This window comes from Chelonoidis abingdonii, chromosome 4 (genome assembly GCF_003597395.2).
Source record: "Chelonoidis abingdonii isolate Lonesome George chromosome 4, CheloAbing_2.0, whole genome shotgun sequence".
NCBI classification, from domain to species: Eukaryota; Metazoa; Chordata; order Testudines; family Testudinidae; genus Chelonoidis; species Chelonoidis abingdonii.
The window spans coordinates 55,480,346-55,502,366 of NC_133772.1; the positions used below are offsets into that span (position 1 = coordinate 55,480,346).

Consider the following 22,021-nt stretch of genomic DNA (forward strand, 5'->3'; position numbering starts at 1 on the left):
TTAGCATTTTGGGGTTTTTTCTTTCATACATGGACGTGGGAAACATGCATACCTTCATATTCCTTTGAGTGCCAGAGGTGTGCAACTAGAGACCGGGGCCCAGATCCTCAGCTGTGTAAAGACAGTGCCACGACTTGGCCCAGGACATCTAAGCTCCTTCATCAAAGGGGTCAAATATAGTTCATGTGGAAGCAGGCACAAATCCATAGACTTTAACAGAGCTGTACCCACTTACACCAAAGCTGATTTGGTCTGTTTTCAAATACAGATCAGCTCTGTTCTTATTTCTACCAGGTAGCACCTTGGAGCTGTACAAAAGAGTGTGGTCCCGTTGTGCTAAGCATTGTACAAACATAGCAATAGACAGTTCCCGTTCCAAGATTTTACAATAGACAAGACAAAGAGAAGGGAAAGGCACTGAGATGTGAAGTGACTTGCCCACAGTTATACAGTGAGTGAGTGGGTGGCAAAATGGAATAGAGGCCAAGCCTCCTGCCTCCCTATCTGCTAGGCCGCACATTCTAAAATTTCATAATGGTACCAAACCTACAGTTGTGTACTATGGGTAGTTATAGTTTAAGATAGATTTGATACGTCTGAATAGTAGTGCCATTATCAGCAGCTGTTACAGTAAGTCCTCTTGAGGTCTCTGCTTCCTGGATATCTACATGGTCTTGTCAATAATTTGGATATCTAGAGGGAGAGAACACAAAATGTTTTCAAACATCTGTTCATTCCATAATCAGATCCAGGGTCAATGAACAACTGGCCACACAGCAACACCAGAGGTGCTATATGAAGTACTGTAATCAAATTTTATTCAGGGCACCAGAAGCTCATCTTGTTCCTGATGGGGTCCTGCTACCTGTGGAAACTCACCAGTCTCAACCCTTACTCTAGTATGTTTTCTGAACACACTAGAAGGCAAAATTCTGTGATTAGTTATAGTACTGTAAATCTTGAGAAACTCCACAGAAAACAGAGCAGACTTTGGCTGAATACTAATAATGAAACTCAAATGAGCACAGAAAATACTAACAAGCAAGCCAAACCATTACACTAGGAAAAACCTCTTCACGGGCAGTGAATTAACTTTATGCCTATACGAGAGACTACAGCTAATTGGAAAAATGCTGAAGCAACATTTCTTCTATTGAAATTTGTTGAAATGGAAGTGTTTTGTGGAAATCGTTCAATTTCAGCAAAGCTTCTCCAGAAACCAGACAGATTTCAAAGTTTGCCTGTTAGGCCTGGTTTTCTTCCAGCTCACCTACCCATCTCTTTGGCAGCCCCGGCTCTCAGGATCTGGCAGCCAGTGTTGTAGACTATCCCAGGGCTCGGGTTTTTTATGGAAAATTTTGAAATGTCTTCTTTCCAAATTTAAAAATATTGGAATCTTCCATGAAAGGAAATTACCTCTCTCTACCCCATTCTACTAGAGAATTTACCAAAAAAGGTGGATGGGTAATGGAGTGGGGGAAAGTGTGTCTGGGAAAGTTTCCGAGTGTAGACATGCTCTTAGGAGAAAAACCTGCCCCTTTGTGTGGTGTGGCTCTGCTGGAGAAGGGGAGGCAGTGTGGGGGAAACATTGTCAGCACAAAGCTCAGCTCTTGGCATACTAATACACACAGGACAGCATTTGCTGTTATATATAAGTGACATCACCATGACTAGAGGCTGTGTGTGGAGGTAGGTTAGGGCTCCAATGGAAGTGCAGCCTTAGAAGGAGGATTCTTTCCTCCAGTTAAACAGTTCCCAGCCTACCTACCTGGACTGAGGATCAGAGCCCTAATCATATTAAACCTAATGCTGCTAAAATAAATAGCATCATTGCAGAGAATTGTAACTGAAATAATAGGCTTGATTACACTCACCTGCAGTGCCAGGGAAGAACAACTGTGCAAACAACAGAGTGATGCTCCTAAAGATTATAGGCACTACAGGCCCCCAAGAGGTACAAGTCCACTGAAGTCAAGGGGTTAACAACTACTTAGTGTAGCAGTGAATAGCTTAATGTGTTCACAGTATCGTATCTCTGCTTTGGAGATTAAAATAGAGTATTTTAATAAGCAATATATTTAAATAAAATATTCATTTCTTTGAATGAAGAAAGATTGTTTTCAATTGTGGAGAGCTTTTAAAACATGAAGAGTTACCTGAAAAGAGAGAAATGCATATAAAGTCCAGCTTTGCTTGATGTGCAGAAACAACAAAGGTATCAAAAGGGGCATTATTAGCTGTGCCTCTTGTAGATCAACAAATACATGTGAATTTGTGTTTGAAGAAATATCAAATAACTTACATCATCTTAAATAGCTCTTGGAAAACAGGCACAAGGGTGGCAAATCTTATTTTCAATACTTCTCTTCTGATCAGGATGAGTGATACAGTCCTATTCATTACGTAACACAACCTGGCAATTATTGTATTTACTGTGATATCACCTAGGACCTTTTCCTGTACCACCAGCCCATTCTGCAGAACAGTGTGTTGAACACAGAACAAAACAATGGTCCCTGGCCCAACATCATATATAACATACCCAGCATGACTCCTTATACAGTTATATGTCAAACCTAAGACAATTCAGTTTATTTAAACCTCCAACGATCAAAGACATGAATAAAGGGACCAAAACGTATCATCTTCCCCTGCAAGGCTTTTGGCTATTGAGTCCTCTGTGCTGAGCACTTATAGGTGCATGCTCCAGGGTTATATGCTATGTGATGAAAAAAAACCCTAATAGGAGCCATAAAAGAGTAAATTAAATGGAATTTGTATATTAAAGTTAATCTTATTTTATTATGACATAGGTTAGTTAAACATGCCCTTTTCCTATTACTTTGCCCTTTTTGGATTGCTTCCCTGCTCACAGCAGGCAGAGATTCCAGGCAAAATAGATTACTTTTATCTGAAAAAAAAAAATTTTCTTTGGAGGAAAAAACTTCTCTCTTTTCCCCATGCTATACTGTGAAGCAGCAAAATCCACATAGCCAAGCATTTTATTTATGATTACAGCTTGTAGAAAAGAAAATGGTCATTGTAATTTTTACAACCAGCTAAAATACAAAATTAGGGCATTTGCAAAATCTTTCTGAAAAAAAAGTTAATTCATATAAACAGGCACACAAGTAGATAAATTAATTGAACGTTTAATTGAGCACCACAGCCATAATGATAAATATTAATTACTACATAGTTCATAAAACAAAATAACTAAAATCCTGCTCAGAATTGTGAGTAGATGAGCTCATACACATGAAACAAAGCTTTATTGCTATGTTTTCTTTAAACCTGGCAGATGTTCAGGGCTTCTCTAGAAAAAGTAAAGATTCTCTTTGCATATGAATGTACATTTCACATTGGTGAAACAGGCTTCCAAATTATTTTACAATTCTCAACAAATTGTTCTATCAGTGGAGTCTATGTGATTAGAGTTAATCACAAGTACCTCCAATAAAGGCTAACTATGGTTGAATAAAAAGATTAATCTCTCTTCCTGACCCATTATATGAAGTTTGAATATTATTTAGACATCAGAAGATAAAAAGTATGTCAATGAAGGACAAATACAGATTAAAATTACTAAAAGGAGAAATTAAGTTAATTTCAGTGCAGAATGTTTGTAAGCAATGTGTAATCAGCGTCTTCTGTTAATTAAACCATCTACTATTATGTTCACTGGTAAATCTAGTCCAAACATGTGCAAACGCAAAAATCTAAAAGAATCCAAATGCCTTTGGCATTCAAATAGAAGCAACTTTTTAGTACATTATCACTGGCAAAAAATATATTGTTTTTTCCCCTGAAGGGTATAAAGTGCAGATGAACAATCCACGGTAAATTTCACTAATAGCAATAAGGGCCAAATTCCAACCTAAGGTATGCAAGTTAAAATTCCACTGACATTGAGTGTCACCAATATATATCCATAAATGAATACTTTAAACATTTTTAAACATACATAGACATTCTAAATGTTAATGAGAAGTCTGCTGCTCATTTGTCACTCTTTACTGGGCCACACCTATTCCTCAAACTGATATCTTCTGATCTGACATACAGTAGCAGAGTTATCCTACCTTCTTTTAGGAATTAATCTACTTTAGAATATTACAGAACAATGGTCCAAGTGACTGCATTCAAACCGCTTTCCTTATGCTAGGCCACGGGTAGGCAATCTATGGCAGAGGTGCCGAAGGCGGCACGCAAGCTGATTTTCAGCGGCACTCACACTGCCTGGGTCCTGGCCACTGGTCCGGGGGCTCCGCATTTTATTTCATTTTAAATGAAGTCTCTTAAACATTTTAATAACATTATTTACTTTACATACAACAATAGTTTAGTTATACATTATAGACTTATAGAAAGAGACCTTCTAAAAACATTAAAATGTATCATTGGCAGGCGAAGCCTTAAATTAGAGTGAATAAATGAAGACTCAGCACACCACTTCTGAAAGGTTGCCGACCCCTGTGCTAGGCCAATAACCCACCATGTGCAGTGTTGAGTCTAAATGTGGCCCCAGTCCTACCAAGGGATTTGCTTGAGCCAACCATTATTTCATCACCAAGAGTCAGATTCCAAAGTGATTCTACCCTAAAACTGCAGGATTGGGGCCTAGTGGGGTTGGGGCTATGAGTTAAAGTTTCAAAAGTGCCTATGTCCCACTTTTATACACTTATATCCATAGCATCCTAGCATTTCCTGGGCTTACAAGGTCTACTTTAGTCCCAGGCCTGACCAAGGCCCCAACCCTATGCGGAGCCACTGCATGAGGCAGCCACAAGGCCTTATACAAGTGCCCAACTAACCACTTTGTCTGGGTAAGATGTGTTGATGTCAAATTCTCAGGAAAAGGAAGATCACCCCAACTCCTGCCCTCTCAGGGGTCAGGAGCACCGAGCACCCCCCATGTCAGTTTGATCTCCACTGAAGACAATCTAACCCATTGTTGCCAGGATAAGCAACACAACCACCATTAGCCGCAAGCTTAGCTGACCTACCTCACCAGTGACCTTATTAGCTCCCAACATCAAGGAGGTATACATCAATGGTTGTACACATCAACAACACAAATTCACACCACTATTTATTTCTCTACATTCTGAAAACTGACCATTTATTCCTACCTTTTGTATCCTGTCTTTTAACCAGTTACTGATCAATGACAGGACCTTCCCTCTTATCCTGTGACTGTTTAATTTGCTTAAAAGCCTTTGGTGAGGGACCTTGTCAAAGGCTTTCTGAAAATCCAGTACACTATATCCACTGGATCACCCTTGTCCATATGTTTGATGACTCCCTCAAAGCTTTCTAATGGAGTAGTAAGGCCTGATTTCCCTTTACAAAAGCCATGTTGAGTCTTCCCTAACATCTTATGTTCATCTATGTGTCTGGTAATTCTGGTCTTTTCTGTAGTTTCAACCAGTTTGTCTGGTTCTGAAGTTAGGTTGACTGGCCTGTAACTATACAGATATGTAAATAGAAATGTGTGGAGAAAAGTTTGAGTCTTCTCACTTGTAGGGAAATACAAGAGACCTCATACTATGTTTATAATTGGAGATTACCTATCTCCTAGAACTGGAAGGGACCTCAAAAGGTTATTGAGTCCAGCCCCCTGCCTTTACTAGCAGGACCAAAGTACTGATTTTACCCCAGATCCCTAAGCGGCCCCTTCAAGGGCTGAACTCACAATCTTGGGTTTAGCAGGCTAATGCTCAAACCACTGAGCTATCCCTCCCCCCAAAAAGCATGTGAAATACACACAGGCTAGAAATATAGTTGAAACTGATAAATAGGAATTTAGGAAGCTCCTACAGCAATAAACATTCATGGAGGGAAAAAACTAGCATGAATTTCACATCCATAAACAGAGACAAGTCCATCTCAATGCATCGATATAGAGGAAATCCAATCCAATATACAGAGGGAGCGTATATATCAAATTCATAGATATCATCCTGATCTCCCACCTAACCATCGATATTTGTAACCTGGAACAAATATTTGGGGAGCGTCCAAACTGGCCTTTGCAAACAGCAATCAATTAACTAGAAGTAAACTCTAATGTCAACATATCCAAAACAGACTGTCATCACCCCTTGTTGAAAGGAGTGCTTATGGAGCTGATAGAGAAGCTGCTGCTGCCTGGGAAAAAACCAGAAGCCCTATTGGTCTGAATGAGAGCTCTTGGCAAGGAGGCATCCAAGCCAGGAGAGTCTGGGGGAAGAACAGGGCTTGAATACCAAGAGTAGCCATAGCTCTGCTCTGTTGCCAGCAGCAGCCATCAATGGGTAATGAAGGAATGGGAGGATTTTAATCAGCCTCCTTCATCAGAAGGGTGGAGCTGGAGACTTGCACATGGGCTAGAAATGTGGAGCAGCAGTGGTGCAGAACAGGATTTACAGCAGCAGAAAATAGATCAAAAGAGGACAGTTTCCAGCTGCTGCTGTTCCTTTAAAATTGGACATTTTGTCAGCCAACTAACCACTGGTGGCTTCTCAAATGTGGCTTTTTATGCTGACGTGCGGTATGATGCTATTGCACCATTGTTGATCTATTGCCTTTTAACGTGTTCTTAATTGTTAAAACACTGGAGCAGACGTGCAAGCGCTTACATCAAACACTCAACTTCCACCCATGGGAGCAGTTTTTATGAACACTAAAACCACCCATCCCAATAAAATTCCACATACTTTCGTCTTATAAACCAACCTTCATAGAACAGCTGGCAGGAAAAATAAGGTGGAAGTAAGTGGCTATTAAATTGCTAAGCAGCATTTTTACTGAACAATCCAAAGTTTTCCCATTTCACTTCCAAACACAAGTGTGCATGGTCTGTTCAAGAAGGTCTTAGGTGTGTTTTTAAAAAAAGCTAGAACAATCATCTGTTAAAAATGGTATTTTCTAATAACATCTTCCAGTACAAGGCCAATTGTTTCCTCATCCAGCATCATTAGGTCATTCTAGGTCATGAAATCAATGCATGCTTTCATGTAATTTACCATTTGCTGTTTTATGACTAATGGTTCTGGATACATGTTCAATGCATAATTTCTTCTCTCATAATTGTGGTGTCTTGGCAAAGATTCCCTTTAGACAAACAAAAATATTAAACTTTATATAAATCATCTCCTACAGAACAGGCAATTTAGATATATTTTGGGAGCTGTGGGAATTAATGCAAGATATAAAACTATCTTTAATGTCTCAATCCGTTCAGTTAGTCTATTTTAGCAGAGATTACACGTTCAGTCTTCTCTCAGCCGCCTCTTCTCTTTATACAGCTGGATTCCTCCCTTGCATCTGCATTGTCTCTCTTTCTACTGCTTCTCTTATTCTCTTCCTGCTTTCAGGTCAACCCATCCCTCCCCCTTGAGTCTTTCCAAACCTTACTCCCAGCCCTGCTAGCACCTATAGGTGTTCTCCAATATAGCAAAGAGGGGTAAATATATTTATATTATTTGAGTCCAAAGGATCTAGTCACCTCAAAGAGGGGTGAAGCCATGGGATGGTGCAATGGGCACGCAGCTAGAGGTGTAGGTGTGCACCTCCTTAATGCCAGGTTTCTTGGGAAGCCCTGGTTCTGTATCAGGACAGTTCAGCAATGCAGGCCAGCATCCTATAGTGATGATCAGGTCCAATATCTTTTCTCTCAAGTACAAACTCTCCCTAGGGGACTTCTCTCTTATATTCATGAAGTGATATAATGAAAAACAGATAACAGTTTACCAAACTATTCCCTATTAGTATTATTTGACTCCACTTTGTTACTGTTATACTGGAGAACAGAACTGTACAGGTGAGCACTTTAACATGCACCTGACAGCCACAAACTTGGTCATCCGCATAAAATAATTCATATAAGGATAGGGGAAGCAACCACAAGAAAAGACGGAGATTATATATCAGTTCCCTTGACAGAGGGTTTACTTGGCGTTTGTTACTCAGATATACCATCTAGGGTGATAAGATAGATACGGGTTGGATCCCCTATTTTTTCTAGATGCTCATGTAGTGGCAGTAGCCAAGAACACTTTTTATCATTTGCACTTGCACCACCTTGTGACCTATTCTCATGGAAATTGACTTTGCTTAACCACAGCTTTGTCACCTTACTGGTGGATTTTTGCTACACACACTCTCAGGCAGTACACTTTAAATCCACCCTGAAACTTCAGTGACTAAAGAATATAGCATCACACACACAGAGAAATCATCATATCAATGCATTATGACCTGTCCTGGTTATTACTTGACTTCCAGGATAATTTTAAGGTGTTGACTTTGCACTATCAAATTGACTCTAGGTTCTGACTTAGTACCATTTCTTCATGCAATGCTATGGCAGTTGTGAACAGCTGAGGCACTAGATTTAACAGTCATCTGGTTTAAACAAGAAAAGGGCAAATGCCAGGACATCTTTGGTGTCTGCAACTTTATCTGCTAGATCCTAGATCTTATGATCTGCAGAGTATGCTACAAGACTTATCCATTTCCTGGGCTATTCTGGGAGGGAGAGGTGAAAAGGGTTATGGAATGGAAAGAGTTTAAGTGGGTTGGAAGATCTTTAAAGTGGTTTGGCCTAATACATTTCTTTTATGATACATTTGAGATGATTTCAGATCCATTTTTAATACTTTTGGGACTAAAGTGTTTCAGATGGTACAGATCTGAGTGAGGGTCAGTGAAGTGCACAGCCACCACTCCCTACTTCTTTTTTGGGTTATGTGCACCACGGGGGTACCTGGAGGAAACAAACAGTCCCTGCTTCCCTGCCTCCAAGCACTGGGATGAAGACTTCTCTGGCTATTACGTGGTGGGTGTAAGACAGAAATGTTGAATCCCACCAACTTTAGTCATCTGTGCAAGGACCAGTCACAATCTGAACTCACTATCTAAAAGTTAATTTAAATTTAAAATATTTGTAGACATATTGCACAACGGCAGAATCAGGCCCTAGACCTTCATGACATGGGCCACATTTTTCATACTCTTGTCAATACAAGTCTAGAATGCACTATAAAATTAAGTGGTAACTTGTCACTACTAGTTGTAAATGGGAAAAAGAAGCTCTTTACCATTTGCTTACCCTGTCCCAATTATAAATCTTTCATGTATGCTTACACTTGCAATACAGACAGTGTACACATATCTGGTGTGCTGTATTTATACACCACCAGAACTAATTCTCAAAGAAAACTACGTAATAACTTTTTTATCTTACAAAAAGCCTGGGTTGAAAGTTTGCCAGTAAACCTGAAAGTTCAGATAATTACTGTGTGTAGAGTAGTTTGAGATCCACTTATAAAAGCCTTCATATAAGTTCATGTCAATAATAACAATAATGTATAAATACTGAGTTAAGCTTCATGTTTTTCCAAATTAATGCACATTTCAACTTTCGTCTAACTTGCTGTGCAAAATATGTATGGAGGCAAAACATTCACTATAATCAACACAGAAAGGTCCGAGATACTTTTTCCATTTTGCATGCCAGCTTTAATTAGCCTCTGACTGAAGGAGTGCATTTTAAATCCAAGGCACAAAGAAGAAAATCAAAATCAAATACAGTACATGTAAAGCACTAAATACTTCAAGACTCTCCAAAGGCTTTGCCTAGATGCTGTCTAACAAAAAGTTTCACCTTCCAAAACCTCAGAATTAGTGAGAAATAAGCAACCACAAATAAGAGTTCCATTTGTTTTGTCAAGTTTTGCTCAATGCAAAGAAGTTGCTTGAAAGGACCCAAGGGCGCTGTGTTGCTAATATGCCAGGAAACCCTCACAGTCTAATTTGTATGTTTCCAGTTCCCATGCAGCGCTTTCTCGCTGAGCTCATTAGGCTTCTCATGGATTGTCACTGTGCTAGCTCAGTCTAGTTTTAGACAGTGATCCACTACTTCTGCTACAAAAGGATATGACCAGCATGTATTTAGGAAAGAATTCACAAGCTAGCCACCAGAACACATGGCAGGGTGAGAAAAGGGAAAGCCGTGCAAGGATCAAGTGAAGGGACAAAGAAAGGAAATCTGCTATTCTTGCTCTTATCCTCCATAGGGAAGAGGGAGAATGTGCCAACCCCCACTATAAAAGGCTTCAGTTAATCAGGAGGTATAGCCCCCTGGTGATTTATGTTAAGAGAAGGAAGAGGAAGTGACAGTGTATTGGGATGAAAAAAAGAGTGGAAGAAGATCAAAAAACACAAAGAGGATTACATTGATGGGTGCCCCATCAATACTGTAATTAGACAAGATAGGAAAGGTGGAAGACTGATGAAAAAAAAGGTAAAGAAAAGTGACTAATGAAAGAACATGGGAAATGGAAGCAAAAATAGTTTTAGCACCACATTGTGCTTTCAGATACTGTGGCAGGGTGGGACTCACCACACTAGCACCTCCAGCTGGTCATCTTGCAGATCAGCTCCACAAGTCAGTATGTCAACTCTTGGTGGTGTCTCGCCTGCTGTTGCTTCTGCTCCTAGACCTGTGTCATTCCAAGGACCGCAGAGTCCTCTTCAGCACACAGCCATCTGATTGTGCCAGACTCTGGGCTCCTCCCTTCTGGTGGATGGTACTACAGTCCAACGGTCCAGCCACTTCCACAGTGGCAAAGGGGGTGTGGGAGGGGGACATGGGCCTGCCCACTACTCTGGGTCACGGCCCAGGGACCCAGTAGATGGCAGCCATATGCTGTTTCCCCTCCAATATCTCAGTCTACTTCCGTAGGTCACTTCCCCGCAGCCCCAACATCTTCTCCCATATCCTTATCTCAGGGCTTTAGCATGCCAGTCTTAGCAGTCAGCCAGGAGCTTGCTCTCACTCTTCTGATCCTGCCCAGCACTGCTCTGTCCCAGATGCTATCTTTCCTCCTCCTGCAAAGCAACCAGTTCTCCTTCCTCAAGCTCCAGGGACCAACTGAACCCGCTCTACCCTGAAGCTCTTCTTATATGATCCTGTCCAGCCCTGATGGGCTGCTCCTTGCAGCCCTCTCCTTTTTGCACAGCCTCTCCAGGGCCCTATTAACCTCTTAATAGCCAGTGTGGGGTGGGTGCCTTGTCACAGATCCCCAGTGTAACTCCTTCAAAATAACTTGAACATAATTGCATGATATGCACATTTCTTTATAAGGAGGATATAGGAGTCCTACAAACTATTCCAATATTCCAAAGGCTTCTTAGTGGAGCTACTTGTCAAGTATGGCAATGGAAGCCCCAAGATTCATTGTCCTGTGAGATTCAATTATTCGTATGGCTCAGACCACCAAAATACACTAGTGCAGTTTTTTGTGTTCAGTAGGGCAATAGGATTCTTATCCAACTGGATGTATACTGTACTTGACCTTCAGCCTAAGAGTGGATATTAATGGTATAGTAAATTAAATCTCTGTCCTGATCTGACCTCCATTTCTGTAACAGGTTATGAAGTCTCCCACCATCTGGAGAGGGGGACTGACTATTCGGGATCACTCCAGGAGACTTGTGGGGCAATGAGCTTCCAAAAAAAAGAAAAAAAAAAAACTCAGGAGAAAGAGATGTTAAGCAAAAAGACTCAAGATGTGCCAGGGATTTGGTGGGATATTACAACTAACTTATGTCAACCAGCCATATTTTCAGAGATTTTAAAAGTAAGAAGGGACCATTTTGATTATTAGTCTGAACTCCTGCATAACAGAGTCCATATAATTTCACCCAGTAATTCTTGCATTGAGCATATAATTTATGGTTGAGCTAGAGAATACTTTTTAGAAAGACATCCAGCCTTGATTTAAAGATTGCAAGTATTGGAACATCCACAATTTCCTCTCAGTCAACTGTTCCAATGGTTTAATAACTTCACTATCAAGAAACTGCACCTTATTTCTAAACTGAATTTATCTAGATTCAACTATCATAACTTCTAGCTTGTTATGCAATTGTCTGCTAGATTAAAGACCCCCTATATTGTCAGAAACCTCTTCTCACGTAAACACTTAGGCAGAGATCCTCAAATATATTTAGGTGCTTAACACTCATTCCTTTCAATGGGAATTAAGCACCTAAATACATTTGAGGATCTGGGTCTTGCAGTCTATAATGAAGTCACCTCTTAACTATCTCCAGAATAAGCTAAATAGATTGAGCTTCTTAACTCTTTTGTTGTAAATTAGATTTTCCAGATAGACAATCATGCTTGTAGCTCTTTACTGAACCCTTTCAATTTTTCAACATCCTTCTAGATATGTTGATACCAAAACTGGGATACAGCATTCCAATTATGGTTTTACCAGTGCTGTATATAGAGCTAATACTTCCCTGCTCCTACTCAATACTCCCTTGTTGTTTATACATCCAGGAATTATTTTAGCCCAAATCACCTAACACTGTTTGCCAACTTACTATATTAGCAGAAGTATGAAGGCAGAATACTAGTGGTACAAAATTGCTAGCACTTGTAGATTTCAAAATCAAGTTACATGGGTCTAACAAACAAAAAAATAACTTGAAAAGTTACATTGCACTTTGGTATTTTGTTCAGAAGACTTATTTTGTGAAGCATCAGGCCAGTGTTATATAAACAAAAGCAAATGAATAATTTTCTACACACTTCTTTGTAGTGGTATTAGTTTGGCTTCAAGAACACCGCTACATTTTACTGTGCAGTTTGTGGTTTGGGGATTGAATCATCCAATAAACTGATCATGTACCATTACTTCAATGAAAAGTGCTTTTACTGCTGACCTAAAATGTTTCAAGGAAGAACTAACTACAATAAATAAAGGCCAATGAAAGAGGCTTATATAACTACTATATGCTCTCATTTACATGTGAAGGTTCCAACTAGTTAGAAAATGGCAGGCAACATTACTATTTTTATGAAACTACATTTCCCATATTTCACCTTACAATGTCACATGTATCAAGTCCCAGATCCTCAAGACCCTAATGAATCAGAACAACTCTTTTTACAAACCAAAATGCAAGGTTTTTACATTTCATGATACCACCTCTATTAATATATTTTTACAGTAAATATTCATATAATTTTCTCTCTAGTCCACTATTGACCTCTATACTTGTTGCAGCTTTAAATCATGCTGTAATTCTTCATTTTATCCTATGCTGAACTTTTGAGCGTTATATGCACTCAGTCTTGTGTTTGTACAGGATGTGCCATATAGCTCTCTTGGGGTTTTCCGACCATTGTTAGGAGCATTGCCAGCAGATCGAGGGAATGGTTTTCCGACCATTAATAGGAGCATTGCCAGCAGATCGAGGGAAGTGATTATTCCTCTCTATTCGGCACTGGTGAGGCCACATCTGGAGTACTAGGTACAGTTTTGGGGCCCTCACTACAGAAAGGATGTGGACAAATTGGAGAGAGTCCAGCGGAGAGCAACAAAAATGATCAGGGGGCTAGGGCACATGACTTCTGAGGAGAGGCTGAGGGAATTGGGCTTGTTTAGTCTGCAGAAGAGAAGAGTGTGGGGGGAGGGCGGATTTGATAGTAGCCTTCAGCTACTTGAAGGGGGTTCCAAAGAGGATGGATCTAGGCTCTCTCAGTGCTGGCAGATGACAGAACAAGGAGCAATGGTCTCAAGTTGAAGTGGGGGAGGTCTAGATTGATTATTAGGAAACACTGTTTCACTAGGGTGGTGGTGAAGCACTGGAATGTGTTACTTAGGGAGGTGGAATCTGCAGCCTTACAGGTTTTTAAAGCCTGGCTTGACAAAGCCCTGGCTGGGATGATTTAGTTAGTGTTGGTCCTGCTTTGAGCAGGGGGTTGGACTAGATGACCTCCTGAGGGCCTGATCTACACTAGGGAGGGGTGACAATGTAAGATATGCAACTTCAGCTACGGGAATACTGTAGCTGAAGTTGACGTATCTTATTCTGACTTACCTCCCATCCTCACGGCCTGGGATCGATGGCTGTGGCTCCCTTGTTGACTCCCACTACTGCCGCTTGCTCTGGTGGAGTTCCGGAGTCGACGGGGAGTGTGTTCAGGGATCGCTATATCACGTCTAGATGAGACGCGATATATCGATCCCCGATAAACTGATCGCTACCCGCCGATATGGCGGGTAGTCTGGACACACCTGAGGTGTCTTCCAACTCTAATCTTCTAGGATTATCATACCTTTTTTACTTCTGAGAGATTTAGCAACATATAATACTGTCTGGGAATAGTGCTCAGGACACAAGATATATTGAAGTAAAAAGATCAATTTAAATGAGTTTTTAAAAAATATTTTTATGAGTCACAGGAAATGCAAACTTTCTGCTTTCTCTGTAAGCAATGAATCTGTTTCATCAATAAAAGATCCTGCCACAAGTAGTTGGATGTGGCCCAGGTTTCAAACTTCACCACCAATTCTCTTGGCAGCTAGAACAGACAGAGTAGCTTATGTGTCTATAATTATACCTGTACATATTGCCAAAGGCTACATGAAAAGAAGATGTCCTGCTCCACTGGAAGTGCACTGTCTGCATTCTTAGGAATCAAAGTTCAGGTCCAAGGTTCACTGCAGGATGGAGAAATCCAAAATTTGATCCAAATGTCTTTTGTGTAAGTTTGTTGCAGCAGGATGCTTGAGCTTAAATTTGATTGGGGCCTTTCTGGTCACTATGACAAAGATTTCATGATACTGAATATTTAATAAATACCATCAGAGTGCTGGGTGCTGTACAGGGGGTCCCCTGTATACACTGGGGTTGCATTTTTGAAAAGGGCAATGGATACCGAAACAACTGATACTGAGGAATTTTTCCCCATAAGAAATAATGGAAGGGGAGAAGGAGATGCATTCACAGTTTCACCACACTCGCCTATGACAATGCTCTTTTCACCTAAACAGTGTACCTTTTTACAAAGACAGGTTATACAGTACACATTTTACAGATAAAACATTGAATAAAATGATATAGAACCCTACTAACACTGTTCAAACACAAAAAATTTTAATACAGTAAATACAGAACAGTAATATAGTATAAAACAGTGTCAGTTATGCTAAACTTAGGTAGGGGTGGCAGCTGGGTTTTCTTGGGTTGGCTTTTCCGTAGCTGGCTTTTGGTTGCAGAAGTCTTAAAAAAGGATTTTATCGACATCTGCTCTCCTGCATGAATCTTTGAATGATAGATCTCCCTGTAGCAAGCCACTGTATCATTGATAGCCCTAGAGACTTGCAGTTCATACATTGCGAAATGACCTCTTCCCACGATGCGTCAATGTTTTCCATGCCTTTCAAGATGTTGTTGGACTTCCAAAACTCCTATATATTGGGCTTTCCTTCACCTGCTGTTTCCTTAATCAGCATGAAGAATGTCCTCCGTAAGTAACAAGCCTTGAATGTGGCCATTACCCCCTGGTCCACAGGCTGCAGCAATGATGTGGTGTTGGGTGGCAAAAATAGGACCTTTATATTCAGGCAGAGAGCTCTGTAGTCCAGTTCATGGGCACTTGCGTTATCCAACAGAAGGAGAATCTTAAAGGCCAAATTTTCCTTCTGACAGTAAGCCTTAAATTCAGGGACAGCATGGTCTACAAACCACTTATGGAAAACACTGCATGTTATCCAGGCCTTTATGTTTGACTTCCGAATTACAAGGAGACAAGACTTGATATTGCATCTCATTGCTCTTGGGTTTTCACTGTGGTAAACAAAAAAGGGTTTCAACTTGTAATCCCGTTCTGCATTTCCCCCAAGCAGAAGGGTTACGTAGTCTTTTGAGGCTTTGAATCCAGGAGCAGTCTTCTCATCATGAGAAATATAAGTCTTCACTGGCATCTTCTTCCAGTAAAGGCCCATCTCATCGATGTTAAACTTCTTCGGAAGAGTAGCCTCCTTCCAAAACAATTGTGTTTAGCTGCGTAGGAAACGTTTCAGCTGCTTCTTCATTCACACAAGCCACTTCTCCTGTGAGTTTTATATTATGTAGACTGGCACGCTTCTGAAATCTGTGGAACCACCCATGACTAGCACTGAAGGTCTCCTTTTCTGCTGTTGAGCTCTCCCTATCTTGCCTTTAAATCATTATACAGGCTTTTGGCCTTCTCCTGAATCAAGCTTAAACCCACAGCTGTTTTTTTTCATGGAGGTCATCAATCCAGTCAGCCAGCAAATGTTCCATCTTCTCCAGTATACTGCTTCTCTGTTATGTTATCTTCACTAATGACAATTTCATAGCACTTCTAGCACTTTCATGAATTTGATTACCACTCTTACCACCTAAGGAAACCAAGAATATGAGCAATGTTGGCTGCATGCTCACCTCTTCCAAAATGCTGTATAACATCTAATTTCACTTCTACTCTTACGTTACCTCTTAGACACAGCCCCACTCTAAAAGGCCCCGCCCCTTCCCTCCCAGTTCCGCCCTCTCCTCCGACTGTCCCCTCCCCACACTTCCTGAAGACCACTTAACAGCGATTGCAGCAGGCAAGAGGCACTGGAAGGGAGGGGGATAAGTTGATCGGTGGCCCTGTGGGCTGCCAGTGGATGCAAGTACAGTACTGTACAATAGGGAAACATGTTCCAGTTCACATTGGTCCTGATCCATACAAATGATGAATATGCAGATCAGGACCAATGTAAATCAGAACACATTCCCCTATTGATGAGCGACAGATATCCTAAATAACTTATAAGGGAGAGATGTATAACAGGGACCCCCTGTACTGTACACAGAGGGAAAAATACAGTCTCTGCCCTACAGCATTTATGGGAGGTCACAGAAGGGATACAGTTAATCTAAGAGCTTGTTCTATTACTGTCTCTTCAAAATATCAATTTAAGATTACAATCATGTTAAGTGCTATAAAGAGGTGTTATGAGGAAGGTTAAATTTATGTATGATGAATGTTAATTTAGTGAAGTTGTAGCTGTGACAGTCCCAGGATATTAGAGAGACAAGGTGGGTGAAGTAATATCTTCTATTGCACCAACTTCTGTTATTGGGACATTTGGTGCACTGGATGAAGTACACCACACATTGTGATAGGCATATGTAGGACTCATGGATTTTGAAAGGTGTGTTCTGGGTGGTGTTGACCATTGCAGTAGTGGAGATGTCTGCAGTTTTACATCTGTTGTTCTGGCAGGGTGTGGTGCTGCTTTGAGTTGGTGTGTCTTGGCCTGTGGTGAGCTTGCTTCTGGTGATGAGCTTGGAGAGGTTGGTTGGGGTCAGGAAGTGGAGGGGGTATCAGGAAAGAGTTCTTTCAGGATTGGGTCCCTATCCATTCCAGGTTGTAATTGTTTGATACACTGTCTGGGTTCTAGTGTGGGATGATAGGTGAAATCTAAGGGTGTGCAGTTGGCAGGGGGGTTATTTCTGTACTGCAGCAGGTTCTCTTGGGGTATTTGGGTGGCCTGTTCCATGGCCATCTGCTTCTCTAATGGCATGTCCTTGTTTGGTAAAGCAGTTTCAAGTCTGTCGAGGTGTATATCCTGGACCTTCTCAGAGCATGTTCTGTGGCATCTGAGTGCCTGGCTGTAGAGAACAGATTTCTTGGTGTGTTTGGTATACCAGATCTATAAAGGCAGGTGTGGTGATCCATGAGATTCTTGTATATGGTTGTCTTAGGGTTCCATTATTAAAATGGATTTTGGTGTCCAGAAAATTGATATTAGTGTGGGAGTGTTCCAGAGAGAGTTTAATGGACAGATGGTTTGGTTGTTGAAGTTGTGGTGGAAATCTATGAGGGAGTTTAAACCATCTATCCAGAGGATGAAATATCACTAATGTATCTCAGGTATATCATTGATGTCATGGTGCTTTTGTCCAGAAATAATTCTTCAAGGTAGCCTAAGAAGAGGTTGACATATTGGGGAGACATCTTAGTACCCCTGGCAGTTCCCAAGGTTTGGACCAAGTGTTTGTTGTTGAATGTAACATTGTTAAGGGGGAGGATGAAATGAATGAATTTGGCAGTATGTCTGGGGTGGATATGGAGGGTTGCCCAGTGTCTTGTAAATATTTGAGGCAGGAAGCTATGCCGTCATTGTGAGGGAGGTTGGTATACAAGGAAGCGATATCCAGGATGGCAAGAATGGTGTTCTAAGGGAGGTTGTTAATGTTGTGGAGTTTGTGGAGGAAGTCGGTTGTGTCCTGGAGGAACCTGGTCCTGTGTGTGATAAGTGGTTTGAGGATGGTTTCTATGAGTCCCAGTATTCCTTCAGTAAGAGTGCCATGGCCAGATATAATAGGTCTGCCTGGCTTTCCTTGTTTGTGTATCTTGGAAAGTACATAGAAAGTCACTGGGGTGGGCTCGTGGGGGATGAGCATTTCAAAATCCCCCCCAAAAAACACCTCTCAAGATCCATGTATCCTACACATGCCTATCACAACATGTGGTGTACCTCATCTAGTGCACTAAATGGCCCAACAACTATGTGGGTGAAACCAGATAATCACTACACTCAAAGGAACTCACACAGGAAAATGATAAAAGACAAAAACACCCTTTCACCTGTGGGTGAACACTTTTCACAAAGCAATCACTCTATATCTGACCTATCAGTCATCATCTTCAATGGAAACCTGCATAACACTTTCAAAAGATAAACCTAGGAGCTTAAATTCAGAGCTTTCTGTTAGGCACTAAAAATCATGGACTGAATAGCCACACTGGATTTATGGCTTATTACAACACTCTGTAACCCTAGCCCCCTTTTTGTCTTACAGCTGCAGAATTGTTAATGGGCCACTCTACTTTGAATGGTCCTTTAGAACAGGGGTCTCGAACACTCGGCTCCTCGCCCCCCTCCAGCGTTTATCTAGAATGGCTCTGGCCCGGCACACACTGGGGGCAGGGCAGGCTCCCTGCCTGCCTGCCTGCCCTGCCCCACCCCGCTGCTCCGGGAAGTGGAAAGAACGTGGGAGAAGAGAGGTGCAGGGGTGTGTGTTGATGTTGCTTCAGGCAGCACCCCCAGCAGCTCCCATTGTCTGTGGTTCCCCATTCCCGGCCAATGGGAGATGTTGGGGGCGGTGCCTGAAGCAACAGCAACACACCCTTGTGCCTTTGCTCCCCCATGTTCCAGCCACTTCCCAGAGCAGAGCGGCGTGGGGGCAGGGCAGGGCAGGCAGGGAGCCTTCCCTGCCCCCGGTGCGTGCTGGGGTAAAGCCCGCCCCCCCGAGCCCCTCCTGCAGTTGAACCCCCTGCCCTGAGCCTCTTGCCACATCCTGCACCCCGACCCCCTGCCACACCCCTCCTGCACTGCAACCCATTGCCCTGAGTCCCCTGCTGCACCCTGACCCCCTGCTCTACCCTTTATCCTGACCCCTGCCCTGAGCCCCCTGCTGCACCCTTCACCCCTCCTGCACCCCAACCCACTGCCATGAGCCCCTTGCTGCACTCCTCCTGCAACCTGATCCCCTGCCCTGACCCTGACCCTCTGACCCACCCCTTACCCTTTCTGCACCCCACACCCCAACTCCCTGCCCTGAGCTCCTGCCACACCCCACACTCCTCCTGCTCCTCCTGGGGGCGGGGGGGAGTTGGGGGAGTTTGGGTGAGGATTTTGGGAAAGGGGTTGGAATGGGGGCAGGAAAGGGGTGGGAAGAGGCGGGACAGGGGCAGGGCCTCATGGAAGGGGTGGAGTGGAGGCGGGGCCAAGGGCGGCGATGGGGGAAGTGTCAGTGATGCGGCCCTCAGGCCAATGTACTAGTCCTCATGTGGTCCTCGTGGTCATTTGAGTTTGAGACCCCTGCCTTAGAATATGAGCTAACTACTTATGCTAAACTATCTGTTCCATCTTTCATTAGCTCTGATGCTCTGAGTACCTTTCCCAAACCTAAAGATCTCTGTGTGGCTCATAAGCTTGTCTCTCTCACCAACAAAATTTGGTTCAATAAAGATATTACCTCGGCCACCTTGTCTCTCTAATAAATTTAAGTAAAAGCCAAAATACAGAAGTATAAAATTATACCCATTATAACAATCTTATAAAAAGATCAAGTTGCATTCTCATAATGGATTACTCCAGTGGGTTACTGCAGGAAAAAGGACATAAGGGGTAGCATCTTCAAAAATGCTTACGTCTCATTTTCAAAAATGACTTAGAGCACCGTTGCCGCCTTTCAAAGGAGCACCCTGACTTTCACAATAAGATTAAAAAAATCAATCTAATCCCATTTCAAAACAAGGCCAAAACAAGCCAATCTCTAAGAATCCCAACACTTTATGTGACTAGACCCCCCAGCATGCAGTTTGGGACTGTGGTGAGCCCACTGTGCACCCCGACTCTCTCATCCCCTTGCCCCGGCTTGCTGGGAGCCGATCAAAAAAAGAAGCTACAAGCCAAAAACTAGCCAACACGCAACTCACAAGCCAATTAAGCCAAAAAAGCCCAATTTCTGTGTTTTTTTCGCAGGTTTGGCATGTCTGCTTAGGAGTCTAAACTCCATTGACTTTCAGTAAGATTTAGGCTCCTGAGCCACCTCATAAAAAAAGACTTATGCACTTTAGAAAATTTAACCCAAGCTCTAACTCTTTAATGCCTAAAACATAGTAATAGAAGATATTTGAGCTTCATTTATGACATAATTTCTACTTCGTAAGAATGAACATTGCTTCTGAAACAATCATGTTCAGCAAAAGTATGTGGAACAAAACATCTAAAGGGTTGAATTTATGCTTGAACTTATATATTAGAACTATTTGTCTGTATATGTTGCTGTGGTAGCCATCAGAAACCTTAACAGCTGTGCTCTGCTCAACTAGTCTCTTCAACAGAAAGTGAGCAAAAAGATTTTTTAGATTTTCAAGGGGCATTTTACTATAAAAAACATGATTGGATTTTATGGTATCTCTATTAGCATCACGTGTTTTTAGACACAAATTTTTTTGTCAGATTTTATGTTAAATCCTGTACATGCCATCTTCAAGGAAACTATTTCCTTTGCCAGTTTAAGAGGAACAGTCCCAAACGTGCATCAGCTCACTTTTTTTGTGGCTTAAAATAGTCACAAAAAGATTGGGGTTCTATCTTAAAAGTAAAGCTCTGATAAAATGAAGATGACACTCAGGACCAAACTCTGTCCCTGAAGCCTGAGCCCATTAATCTAGTGGTTAGAGGATTAGCCCAGGGCCTGGGAGAGCTAGGCTCAGTTCCTGCTCCAATACAGACATCCTATGTGACTCATGGTAAATCACTTAGGCTTTGTCCCCCAGTTTATCATCACTTTCCTACCTCATAGGGCTTTTCTGAGGATAAACACATTGAAGATTGTGAGGCACACAGATGCTTTGGAAATGACAAAAACCCATGGGTAAGCATAAGAAAGGTAACCCTAACAGAGGAATAGATGTTGGGGTGTCATGGAAGATTACAATAGGGTCATAGGACCAACGTGAGGTAATATGCTCAACATTTTAGATGTTGAAACATGAATGTAAGGAACAGGGGGAGGAAACAGGAAGAACTGGAAATATTAGTGCATAAGCTAAATTATGATTTAATTGGCATCACAGATTTGGTTGGATTAATCTCATGACTGGATATAACTATTAAATGGTCTATATTACTATGGTTTGAGGGTTTAATCTAGTTATCAGATCAGTGTCTGAATCTCCTTCATGCAGAGACCTATGTCTAAACAAGCCAGTGTGAAAGTGGAAACTCTTAATTGAGGACCCTAATAAGAGGAAAGGTGGTTTCTTTTAAACTAAATGAAGAATCCCTATATTAATTTTACTGTATATCTATTTTTAAAAATCTGGGATGTTCTTTAACACAGTGGACAGAGACCAGGAGTCCAACATGTTGACCCTGGCAGCTTCAATGACCAACTGGTTAAAAACTAATAAAAACAGCATAAGGTATTGTATTTTAAATGTAATACTCATTAAAAATAGTGCTTGCTAGTGGCTTCTAGACTATGAATTTGTTGCTGTTTACTGCTGTTAGAGCACCATTGTCTAGCCATTGTATACAAGGGATGGATATATGAAAATGAGTGAAAGCCCTCCACTGTAGAGCTCTCCGATGATAACTGCAGAGAATGAATAGCACGTTTGTTGTAGGACTGCAAAGATTCA

The 22,021-nt window shown here is 41.7% G+C and overlaps 1 long non-coding RNA gene across 2 annotated transcripts in view; it reads right to left on the bottom strand.

The window, feature by feature from the left end:
• Positions 1-612: 612 nt before the first annotated feature.
• Positions 613-22,021, bottom strand: part of LOC116831654 (uncharacterized) — a 65,522-nt gene continuing 44,113 nt past the window's right edge. Inside the window, exon 7 of one of the 2 annotated variants that reach the window (XR_012655759.1) lies at positions 613-693. This is a non-coding gene — a long non-coding RNA (uncharacterized LOC116831654). Of the gene's footprint in view, positions 694-14,335; positions 16,212-22,021 lie in introns of those variants that run through there. The other variant, XR_004375266.2, reaches the window with a different exon arrangement.